This window comes from Heterodontus francisci, chromosome 12 (assembly GCF_036365525.1).
Source record: "Heterodontus francisci isolate sHetFra1 chromosome 12, sHetFra1.hap1, whole genome shotgun sequence".
NCBI classification, from domain to species: Eukaryota; Metazoa; Chordata; class Chondrichthyes; order Heterodontiformes; family Heterodontidae; genus Heterodontus; species Heterodontus francisci.
The window spans coordinates 27596204-27609707 of NC_090382.1; the positions used below are offsets into that span (position 1 = coordinate 27596204).

Sequence of the window (13504 nt, forward strand, 5' to 3'; positions counted from 1 at the left end):
CCCTGTGTAACAACCTTCCATTCTGCACCCTGTGTAACAACCTCCCATTCTACACCCTGTGTAACATCCTCCCATTCTACACCCTGTGTAACAACCTTCCATTCTAAACCCTGTATAACATCCTCCCATTCTACACTCTGTATAACATCCTCCCATTCTACATCCTGTGTAACAACCTTCCATTCTACACCCTGTGTAACAACCTTCCATTCTACACTCTGTATAACATCCTCCCATTCTACACCCTGTGTAACAACCTTCCATTTTACACCGTGTATAACATCCTCCCATTCTACACCCTGCATAACATCCTCCCATTCTACACTCTGTATAACATCCTCCCATTCTACATCCTGTGTAACAACCTTCCATTCTACACCCTGTGTAACAACCTTCCATTCTACACTCTGTATAACATCCTCCCATTCTACACCCTGTGTAACAACCTTCCATTTTACACCGTGTATAACATCCTCCCATTCTACACTCTGTATAACATCCTCCATTCTACACCCTGTATAACATCCTCCCATACTACACTCTGTATAACATCCTCCCATTCTACACCCTGTGTGACATCCTCCCATTCTACACCTTGTATAACAACCTCCCATTCTACACCCTGTATAACATCCTCCCATTCTACACCCTGTGTGACATCCTCCCATTCTACACCGTGTATAACATCCTCCCATTCTACACCCTGTATAACATCCTCCCATACTACACTCTGTATAACATCCTCCCATTCTACACCCTGTGTGACATCCTCCCATTCTACACCGTGTATAACATCCTCCCATTCTACACCCTGTATAACATCCTCCCATTCTACACCCTGTATAACATCCTCCCATTCTACACCCTGTGTAACAACCTTCCATTTTACACCGTGTATAACATCCTCCCATTCTACACTCTGTATAACATCCTCCATTCTACACCCTGTATAACATCCTCCCATACTACACTCTGTATAACATCCTCCCATTCTACACCCTGTGTGACATCCTCCCATTCTACACCTTGTATAACAACCTCCCATTCTACACCCTGTATAACATCCTCCATTCTACACCCTGTATAACATCCTCCCATTCTACACCCTGTGTGACATCCTCCCATTCGACACCTTGTATAACAATCTCCCATTATACACCATGAGTAACAATCTCCCATTCTACACCCTGTATAACATCCTCCCATTCTACACCTTGTATAACAATCTCCCATTCTACACCCTGTATAACATCCTCCATTCTACACCCTGTATAACATCCTCCCATTCTACACGTTGTATAACAATCTCTCATTCTAAACCCTGTATAACATCCTCCATTCTACACCCTGTATAACATCCTCCATTCTACACTCTGTATAACATCCTCCCATTCTACACTCTGTATAACATCCTCCCATTCTACACCCTGTATAACATCCTCCCATTCTACACCCTGTGTAACAACCTCCCATTCTACACCCTGTATAACATCCTCCCATTCTACACCCTGTGTAACAACCTCCCATTCTACACCCTGTGTAACAACCTTGCATTCTACACCCTGTATAACATCCTCCCATTCTACACCCTGTGTAACAACCTCCCATTCTACACTCTGTATAACATCCTGCCATTCTACACTCTGTATAACATCCTCCCATTCCACAGCCAGTGTAACAACCTCCCATTCTACACCCTGTATAACATCCTCCCATTCTACACGTTGTATAACAATCTCTCATTCTAAACCCTGTATAACATCCTCCATTCTACACCCTGTATAACATCCTCCATTCTACACCCTGTATAACATCCTCCCATTCTACACCCTGTGTAACAACCTCCCATTCTACACTCTGTATAACATCCTGCCATTCTACACTCTGTATAACATCCTCCCATTCCACAGCCAGTGTAACATCCTCCCAATGTACACCCTATCTCACATCCTTCCATTCTACACCCTGTATAACATCCTCCCATTCTACACCCTATCTCACATCCTTCCATTCTACACCCTGTATAACATCCTCCCATTCTACACCCTGTATAACATCCTCCCATTCTAAACCCTGTATAACATCCTCCCATTCTACACCCTGTATAACATCCTCCCATTCTACACCCTGTATATCATCCTCCCCTTCTACAGCCTGTATAACATCCTCCCATTCTACACCCTGTGTGACATCCTCCCATTCTACCCCTTGTATAACAACCTCCCATTCTACACCTTGTATAACAATCTCCCATTCTAAACCCTGTGCAACATCCTCCCATTCTACACCTTGTTTAACATCCTCCCATTCTACACCCTGTGTAACATCCTCCCATTCTACAGCCTGTGTAGCAACCTCCCATTCTGCACCCTGTGTAACAATCTCCCATTCTACACCCTGTATAACATCCTCCCATTCTACACCTTGTATAACATCCTCCCATTCTCTCGCCTGTGTAACAACCTCCCATTCTACACCCTGTATAACAATCTCCCATTCTGTACCCGGTGTAACATCCTCCCATTCTACACCTTGTTTAACATCCTCCCATTCTACAGCCTGTGTAACAACCTCCCATTCTACACCCCGTATAACAATATCCCATTCTACACCCTGTATAACAACCTCCCATTCTACACCCTGTGCAACAACCTCCCATTCTACACCCTGTGTAACAACCTCCCATTCTACACCCTGTATAACAACCTCCCATTCTACACCATGCATAACAACCTCCCATTCTATTGCCTGTATATTCTACGTGATGTGCAGTTCTAAATATGAGGTGGGTATTGCAAGCTGCTTTGACAGTACACTTTGGGTTCTCAAACTATGGTACTTGGGAAGCAGTTGTCACGATTCTTTAAAGATCTGAAAACGTTAGTCCCCAGCCATGTAAGTTAGTTATTTATTCATTTTTGATTCACTTCAATTATATTAGGATGGCACAGTGGCGCAGTGGTTAGCACTGCTGTCGCACAGCTCCAGCGACCCGGGTTTCTATCCGGGTATTGCCTGTGCGGAGTTAGCAAGTTTTCCCTGTGACCGTGTGGGTTTCTGCTGGGTGCTCTGGTTTCCTCCCACAGCCAAAGACTTACAGGTTGATAGGTAAATTGGCCATTGTAAATTACCCCTAGTGTAGGTAGGTGGTAGGGGAATGGTGGGGATGTGGTCGGGAATATGGGATTAATGTAGGATTAGTATAAATGGGTGGTTGTTGGTCGGCACAGACTTGGTGGGCCGAAGGACCTGTTTCAGTGCTGTATCTCTAAATAAATAAATATTACAATAAAACTGGGCCTAAGTGTTGCGTTTGATTGCTCCGTGACTGATTTCTCTGTGCTGTTTTATAAGACTGTTGACTATACTGTCAGTCAACCCTGAGGGGTTGTGGCTCCAAAAGTGAAACTAAGACAGATCCAGGCAGCCAGCTTGAATAAAGCCTGCACAGACAGAAATCATGAGTCTCATTTCTTCATGCTTGGAGTACGAAACATAAAATTGGCAGGCAAAGAAGGCAAGTAATTAAAATTTACTGGCCCCAGTGCCTTTCCTCTCATCACTGGGACTTCCTCCCATTCTGTGGGACAGATGAATATTCTGTATTTGAACCCTACTTGCTCACTACAGGTATGGATAGTACGGATGCAATAGCGACCCACAAGAAGCCGATACTCGTGCGTTGCCGCGGAGCAAAGGGTATATTTGAGCAGGTAATGGATGACATGTCTATGTTCGATAAGGCAGTAAGCACTCTCAAGAAATACTTATGTCCGAAGAAAAGTGTGATGATTGAATGATACACATTCCGCCAGGGAAATGGGGAGCCCGTAAAACAACATGCCAGTTGGCTTGTACATGAAAATTTGGTGCACTAATTAATGAACTAATTCGTGATCAACTATTTGAAAAAACTTCAATCCCACGAATTAGGGTATGCCTACTCATGGATGACGATGGTTTGATTTTAGAAAAGGCCATGACCTTGGCCGTCCAGATCGAATCCGCCATGTTAGATTTGAATATGTTACACAAAAGTACAACCTCAGGCTCAGGATTGCAGATGTGGCTTGTCCAATCAGCTCCAGTGCAAGGGATACGGACAAAGAGACCTCAGCAGGCTCATCAACACTTGCCCTATCAGGATCAGGCATTCTCAAAAACATGCCTTAATTGTGGGAGTAGCCAGGGATTCAAAACCATGTCCGTCACAAGGAAAAAAAGCGCAACTCATACTCTAGGATGAATTATTTCACAAAGGTATGCAAGTTGAAGAAGATGACTTTGTCAGTTCGACATGTGGAGAAACATGTTTCTGAGAGTGAAATATGGTATGTATATGCTATTGTGGACAGTAAAGCGCCCAGTTCCAGGCATAGGCATCACTTCAAGAATTACACAGTTGCGATCGTGGGCATTTCGGTGTCACTCCTCATCGAAGTAGGTGCGAAAGTACCCATATTGAGTAAAGACCTCTACCATTGTTATTTTTTGCAATTTTCTCTCACTTCTGTGACAGACACTCTTCAAACTTACAATGACACAATTATCCCAATCTTTGGAACGATCACAGTTCCCGTGCGCTACAAAAATGTCAACCTAAACAAGCTCAAGTTCTACGTGGCCAAAGCTGTGGGCCTGTTCAATAAGTTTGGCTTCAAACTTGCAGATGCTACTGGAGTGCACATTATTGTGATCAATGATGCAGACTATGCACAACAGTATCCTTCTTTATTCACCAAATTTGGGGAGATTAAGGGTACTGTCATGCTCCTCATGTCGACACATCGATTAAGCCTGATTCACAAAATTTGAGACAGTTGTCATTTGCAATCAGCATCAAAGTGTCACAGGAGCTGAAATGACTGGAAGCAGATGGCATCATTGAGTGAAGCAACTCATCCCCATGGATATCAAACCTAGTCATTGTGCGACCCAAAAATGGAGAACTGAGGCGTTGACCTTAAGTCAGTCAACAAAGCAATTATTCAGGACAAGTCCACACTCTCAACAGCCCAAGAACTATCGGCATCATTTCATGACTCCACAGACTTCATGAAGCTCGATATGCAATGGAGCTATCTTCAGATACCATTAGTGGAGCAAAGCTAACATCTTACAGCCTTTGTTATACAAGACGGCGTGTTTCTGTAGCGCAGATTGCCCTGTGAACTAAGTTCAGCACCTAGTGCATTCCAGAAGATTGTCTTTTCAGTTTTGTCAGACATCAAGGGGACGCTCAATGTAGAACACGATCGGCGGCTATCCTCAGTGTTTGTTCGACTCACGCAGCATAATTTGACACTCAACAAGGACAAATGCACATTCGCAGCATCCGAGATTGACTTTCTTGGATACAAACTTACAGTAGCTGGAGTAAAGCCTATTTACGACAATGTCAAACATGCACTTCCACCCCAGCTAACGTGAAAGAGTTGGCATCGTTCCTTAGCACTACCAATTTTTATCACAGATTTGTGCCACAGTAGGCAGAGATCCCGGAGCCTGTTCGAAAACTACTGTGCAAAGATACAGAATGGGAATGGACAATCGCACAGCAGATAGCGTTTGACATGTTAAATGCGAAAATAACATCTCCTCCGGTCCTCACGCATTTCAATCCACATGTGAAAATGTATATCACAACAGATGCATCAGGAAATTTGATAGAAGTTGTACTCTCACAGTACATTGGAGAAAGCGAACGACCGATCGTGTACGTGTCATACCCATTGTCAGAAACTGAATGCAAATACTTCACTGGAGAGAGAGAAGCACTAGCCTGCATCTAGGCTTGTGAACATTGGAACGTTTATCTCTATAGTAGGAAGTTCACCCTCTGCACCGATCACAAAGCACGGACTACATTGTTAGACACATCAGGATCTGGTCATCAACCTCAACGCATCAACCAATGGTCTGATCATCTTCATCAGTACAACTTTGAGGTTGAGTATCTCGCAGGTTCACGCAACCAAGTAGCTGACATGCTTAGCTGCACTACTATTGCAGACAGTGTTAATAATAAGAAAGTGTCTTGCAACATCGAAGACTATGTAGTTGTAGTGATTTTGCATGCAACTATGAATCTTGTGACACAAAAGGAGATAAAGGGAGAGTCAGCAGCAGACAGCATACTGAAGAAAGTAAGCCAGAATCTAAAAACTGACTGGCCTCATGAAATAGAGGAAGAATTGGCCCAATACTATCGAGTACGCAATGAGCTCGCATTGTTTGATGACAAATGCATCACAAGTGGAACTCAAGCGGTTATCCTGAAAGTGCTGCATTTCATGGGTGTTGCATTTTACCTATGAAGGTCATTCAGGTCTTGTTAAGATGAAACAACAATCACATGAAGCAGTCTGGTGGCCAGCAATAGATTGCTGCATAGAAGAGTTCAAATGTACCACTCAGTGAAAAATCTGCTGAACCGTGTCCCTCACCTCGACAACCGATCCCATGGCCAACAAAACCATGGCCACAACTCCAAGTAGATATTTTGGGAGAAGTGCATGAGCCCTGAACAATCAATGTTTTTGCATGTTGTTCACGATCGACATAGCAAGTGGCCGGAAATCGCTACAACAAATTCTGGACAATTTGTTTACAAAGTGGGGTTTGCCGGAAACTATCACTACTGACAAAGGACTTCTGTTTGTTTACAGTCAGCTCACGGAGTTCCCAGCAAGCTACAGAATTCACCACCATCTGACATTGCAATACAACCTGCAATCAAATGGTGCCATTGAACATTTCAACAGGGTGATCAAGGACAGTTTGAAAGCTAGCATGTCAGAGGGGAAAACATTTGAACAATCCATTCATACCCTACTTCGCACATATCTATCCACCCCACACTCTCTGACCAGCAAGACACCAGCAACATTTGCACATCACTGACCATTCATCAGCTATCACTGCCATGCAACAAGAATGTCAGAGCAAAAGCAGAAGAAATGGGGAAGTGACAAGGCATAATAAAAGCATACGCCGATAGCGAACACACATAAGAAAGCCACAATTTGCAGTAAGAGATTGGATTCGCATTAAATGTCCAAATTGCAAGCACAAGCTTGTGTCATCTATGTTGCAACCTAAGCAGATCAAGCGGATGCTCAGTACCAATGCTTATCTCTGGGATGACAACACCAAGTGGAACATGAGACGCTTGATTGCGAGCAGACCTGGAGATTTCAACAATCACGACTACGAGGGTACATTTCCTTTTCTGATTAATGATTGTGACGTTGATCACCTACCTCATCAAGATGATTGTGCTGACCCACAACCATGTTTTTGTTGATCTCAGCACTGTCATAGGCAACCGCCATATCTCAAAGGTTCTTTGTGTACTTAAAGGAACAAAAGACTCAATATATACCTGTTTGATACTTATGGAGGTTTAATTCAAAATAAGCTCCTTAATCTTGTGAGGTCATGCCTCACAAGCCTTATTGAATTCTTTGAAGATGTGACAAAACACATTGATGAAGGAAGAGCAGTGGATGTGGTGTATATGGATTTTAGCAAGGCGTTTGATAAGGTTCCCCATGGTAGGCTCATTCAGAAAGTAAGGAGGCATGGGATTCAGGGAAAGCTGGCTGTCTGGATACAAAATTGGCTGGCCCATAGAAGTCAGAGGGTGGTAGTAGATGGAAAGTTTTCAGCATGGAGCTCGGTGACCAGTGGTGTTCCACAGTTCCGATGAAGGGTCACTGACCCGAAACGTTAACTCTGCTTCTCTTTCCACAGATGCTGCCAGACCTGCTGAGTGGGTCCAGCATTTCTTGTTTTTATTTCAGATTTCCAGCATCCGCAGTATTTTGCTTTTATTTTAGTGTTCCACAAGGATCTGTTCTGGGGCCTCTGCTCTTTGTGATTTTTATAAATGACTTGGATGAGGATGTGGAAGGCTGGGTTAACAAGTTTGCTGATGACACGAAGGTTGCTGGAGTTGTGGACAGTGTGGAAGGCTGTTATAGGTTGCAACGGGACATTGACAGGATGCAGAGCTGGGCTGAGAAGTGGCAGATGAAGTTCAACCTGGAAAAGTGTGAAGTGATTCATTTTGGAAGGTCGAATTTGAATGTGGAATAAAGACAGGATTCTTGGTAGTGTGGAGGAACAGAGGGATCCTGGGGTCCATGTCCATAGATCGCTCAAAGTTGCCACCCAAGTTGATAGGGTTGTTAAGAAGGCGTATGGTGTGTTGGCTTTCATTAACAGGGGAATTGAGTTTAAGAGCTGTGAGGTTATGCTGCAGCTCTATAAGGCCCTGGTTCGACCACACTTGGAATATTGTGTTCAGTTCTGGTCGCCTCATTATAGGAAGGATGTGGAAGCTTTAGAGAGGGTGCAGAGGAGATTTACCAGGATGCTGCCTGGACTGGAGGGCATCTCCTATAAAGGAAGATTGAGGGAGCTAGGGCTTTTCTCATTGGAGCGAAGAAGGATGAGAGGTGACTTGATAGAGGGGGACAAGATGATGAGAGGCATAGATAGAGTGGATAGTCAGAGACTTTTTCCCAGGGTGGAAAGGGCTATCACCAGGGGGCATAATTTTAGGGTGATTGGAGGAAGGTTTCAGGGAGATGTCAGAGGTAGGTTCTTTACACAGAGAGTGGTGGGTGCGTGGAATACGCTGCCAGCGGTGGTAGTAGAAGCAGATACATTCGGGGCATTTAAGCGACTCTTGGATAGGTACATGGATGATAGTAGAATGAAGGGTAGGTAGTTACTTAGATCTTAGAGTAGGTTAAAGGTTCGGCACAACATCGTGGGCCGAAGGGCCTGTACTGTGCTGTACTGTTCTATGTTCTATGTTCTATAAGGGGGAAAATGTGTTGTATTTGATTGTTCAGTGATTGATTGCTCTGTGCTGTGTTTGTAAGACTGCTGACTATGCTGTCAGTCAACCCTGAGGAGGTGTGTTCCAAAAGTGAAACTAAGACAGATCTAGGCAGCCTTCTGAATGAAGCCTACACACACAGAAATCTAGTTTGTTCATGCTTGGGGTACAAAACAGAACACTAAGTCTAATTGCCCATAATGTAGTTATATTCAGTAGTCCCAACCTACTGGAAGCCAGGGGTTTATTTTAATCTAACCAACCCCCCAACCCCAACACAGCAGGAAGCAATACTTAGATTAGGCACTTGTTGATAGGTTTAAAATGGAACATCTAATCAGAATCCACCTCGTTCCCCCAGGGTTGATTCAGTTAAAGTATCCCTGTCCGCCTCGAAGAAAAAGCTCCAGTAAAAACCCTTTGTGCAAAATTGTGTTTTAGATGGTCAGCAATGTTCTGTTAATATTACAATAATACAGCAGTTTTCTGTTGTGATATGTCTTTAATTGCTTTAATACTGATTAGCATACTACTGAATATGTAAATAGTTTGGTATACATCATCAGAGGAAGTGATGCAAGTTAACGTGATACAGTAGTTGGAGCAGTGTTAGTCAGCAGGTAGCATATGTATTGGAGAGGTCTCCTAGAATCCTGTTGTTCAATAAAGAATCCCTCATTTAGTTTACCAATCAGTGTTTGGTATGTTTGTATTAAGGGCCAATAACACAGCTGTTTCTGATTGTTAAATAGATTTATTACTGCAATACTGGAGCATGTTTCAGCTACACAGTCCTTCCCCAATTTAGTTAGAGGAAATCAAATTCAAGGGATAGAGCTCACCACCTTGTTCACTGCTCTCCAGTCAGTATCCTTGCTCAAAGATTCTTTCATTCTTCTCCTGGTAATAGGTTCAAGCCCCACTCCAGAGCCTTGAGCACACAATGTAGGCTGACATTCCCAATGGAGTAGTGAGGAAGCACTGCAATATCATAGGTGCTGTCTTTTTAGGTGAGGCATTAAGTTGGAGGCCCATCTGCCTATGCTGAAGGACATTAAAGACGTCTCGGCCTTATCATTGAAAGAATAGAGTACTTCCAGTGTCCTGGTCAACAATCCTCTCTCAATCATCACCACCAAAAGCCAATTAACTAGTTATTAATTTCAGTGCTTTATATGGGATTTTGTTGTATGCAAAATGGTTAGCTAACAGCAATCACTTCAAACTAATTTTTGTATTGAACCACTTTTATGATATGATGCTCTGTAAATGCTCATCTTTCACCCTCCTTCGAGCACTGGTCACTTGGACACGAAAGCTGACACACTTTTGTTGTCACTTGTACAAGCTTGCCAAATGTTTGCAGCTGGAAGGATGAATTAGCAATTCTCACTGACCTAATGTAACCACAACTATCCACTCCCTCCCCCTGCCAAAGCCCCCCCTCCTTCTTCTTGGTAGGAACCCTGATTGAGCTTCTTCTCCCTAGACCAGTCTTGTCCAATATATTATCCACTAGCCGCATGTGGTTAATTGGAATTGGACATCATCGTTGGGCCTGTGATCTCAGTAATCATATTTGCATAGCATCTGCAAGTGAACTTTAACCTTTTTGTGCATTTGTAGGGAAAATGTTAAGATGACAAACAGTGTGCAAGTGTTTTACTTCTGTGAGAAACGTAGCCCACTTAATAATAATTTACACCAAGTCAAACTCTGAAGCTGAATGGTGGGAGATGTTTCACCTGTATTGTGCAAGGCATTTTCCACTAAAATTACTGCCTGTTGTCATAACAACATCTGTGGCTAGCCTGCAATTTCTATTAGATAGCACTGCTGTAGACAGGGGCTAAGGCCCATTTATTCAACTCAAAATGCTTGTTTCTTTTTGAAACCAGTACTATGAATGTTGTGTAGCAACTGAAACTGTCTAATCTACTTCCTCTCAAACCTGTGTCTGAGCCACACCTAAAAAGACTTTGAATCACCACAGAAATTCTAGACAAACACAATTGCCTAGTCCTGCTGCAGTTTCACCATCCTCTTACCAATGCCCAAATACTGAGGCTTTTAGCCTCGTGGTTGTTACTGGGTGAGTAATCAAGCAGAATGTGAGTTCAAATCTCGCTCTGACAGTTTCAGAATTTGAACTCAGTTTGAAACAATAAATTGGAAGTAAAAAGCTGGTATCAATAAAAGTGACTTATAAAAATACACTATCATTAACTAACGTTCTTTACAGAAGGAAACCTACTGTTCTTACTTGTTTTGACCTATATGTGATTCCAGTCCCACGTCAGTCTTAACTGATCCTTTGAAGTGGTCTAGCAAGACACCCAGTTATATCATAAGCAACTAGGGATGAGCAATACAATGCCAGCCTTACCAGTGATGGCACATCCCAAAGATAGGCATTTTTAAAATATCATCACTCCCACAGTTAATGTGTTCCATTGATTACCTAAAAATTCTATAATCATATTTGCCAGGGTAACCATTCATTTGATCCCATATTAGATGGTTTAGGTGCGAGAGGAGCTGCCAGGTCATTGGGAGGATTGAATAACAGAGGGAATTGCTTGGCTTTCCCTTGCGGCTTTTGAGGAAGATTCCGTGCCCCCTGCCCCGCAGATTCAACCGCAAAGCTGTGTTGTTGTTGCTCATTTCCCTATTGTGGTAATCCTGAGGAGCTGGGCTATGGGAAGGTGGAGCTGTGGCTCCTTCAATCTTGAGGTAGGAGATGATCAGGGAGAAGGAAAACTCCAGAAGCTTATGGGGGAGGAGAGAGGTCAAAGTTGAAGTGTTGTTGTGTCCTGATCAGCTTATCATTCAGAGCATTGAAAAGTAGAATTGGGTCGAGTGTAAAGCGATGGCCGATTTGATTCCACCAGTTTCATGGTGGATGGGTTAAGCTAAAATAACCCCACTCCATACCATATACTATTGTATTCTATGCCCCATTTACCTGGTGCTGAATGTGGGTCTCTACAATGTAATCTTCTACCCATTTCACTTGTGCCTGACCCTTTGTGGTTTATCAGCCAAATAACATGCAGCCATCCTCCCCTATCGCACTCCATAAATCAAAGCACCAACTGATCCTTAGTCAAAACTACTAAACTCTCGGGCACACTGACCATGAACAAGGCTTTTTCAAAGAATCCAAAACCTAATTACTTTGCATCATGATTTAACCCTTAGATTGCTCACAGATTCAGGGAATTTCAGGCTTCAAGGGCTGACCATTTGAAAATATATATACATTTGCTTAATTCACACACTCCAGCAGACAAATAATCCTCGACCAATCAGAGTTAACTTGCCAACCAATCAGCACCTTTTTTTATGCAGTATAAATTGGCGCTCCCTTTGAAATTTGGCATTCTTGTGTCTGTCCTGATGAGTGCAGGATGAAAAGCTTCGACAGCATGTCTCTTTTATCAGCAATACTCAAAAAAGCTTCTGACATTTCAGTAATAAAACTACCTCAATGCCAAGGACAGCTTTCCTTCTGTGACATTAACTTTATATTGGTAAAATAAACAATTATATTTTAATTACCTCTGTACTGCTCCTTATTCTATCTTCTCTGTTCTCTAATCACACTTGCATTATAAGAACTCCAGTTTCACCTCATTATGTAGGAACCTCTATGGTGAGTGCCAGTGGGCTATTCCACTTTGATGGGCCTCGCAGCTGACCATGATTCCTTCCAGACCTGGAGTTCTTGCACCCCCAGGTGGATTACTGGATAACGATCAGGTGCTGGACTCCCGGTTTCCTTCCCCCCTCACTAACCTAGTGCTGCTGAGGACATTTCTGTCCCATCCCCCATTACAACATCAAATTTCTTATTTTTTCAGACACACATCACTGACTTATGAGCAGGGTTAATATATTTAGACTGACTGGCTACATGACAGCCTGAGGGACAATTCCTGCGCTCAGGCCCTGTCCTCCCTGCTGCACTCACTCTGTATGAATCTCATATAGTGCTTGAATTAAATGCATAATGGTAGCAAAAGCAGCTGAAAGAAAATGACTGCATATGACACACTAATTCTCTGATGCAAATTTTATTTGGTTTAAAGCCTGTGATATACTAAGTGTGAAGGGTAGATATTTGCCAAGACTCACTTGTGCATCAGGCATCATCTGCGTGGAGCACGCACAGGAAAATCTGCACAGTACACTGGGAACACAACCCACCCGATAAAATAATGGGAAAGAAATCTGGCAAGTTTTGGACCTTTTCTTCCTGTAACTTCTTTGTTTCTGCAAGTGAAAATTGTCTTGGGTGGCAACTTAAAACAGGCACCAATGCATTGCCAGCCTGTTTACGTGCTACCCCATTTAAAGGGTGAGCTAATCCATTAACACTTGTTTTGTGCTACTGCCCAAGAATGTCAATTCCATAGTTTCTGCTTATTTTTTCATTGAGTTTCTTGCTGTCTCTAGAACTTTATCATTCTTCTTCTTTTGGTCTCTTTCTTCTTTTCTCTCTCCCTCTCTCTCACTCATTAAGAAAGGAGGTTCTGTAAAGGGTCCACAATTCTCCTCATGCCTGACTTTCCTTCCTGCGTTTTACCAGAATGCAGAGGCAGGAAAGGCAAAAATCTACCCTGCAGTGGCTCAGTAGTAGCACGCTTGCTT

General features: G+C 43.0%; 1 protein-coding gene across 3 annotated transcripts in view; it reads right to left on the bottom strand.

The window, feature by feature from the left end:
- Window positions 1-13504, bottom strand: part of LOC137375790 (regulator of G-protein signaling 14-like) — a 125805-nt gene that overhangs the window by 82758 nt on the left and 29543 nt on the right. The gene's annotated exons all lie outside the window — the stretch shown is intronic.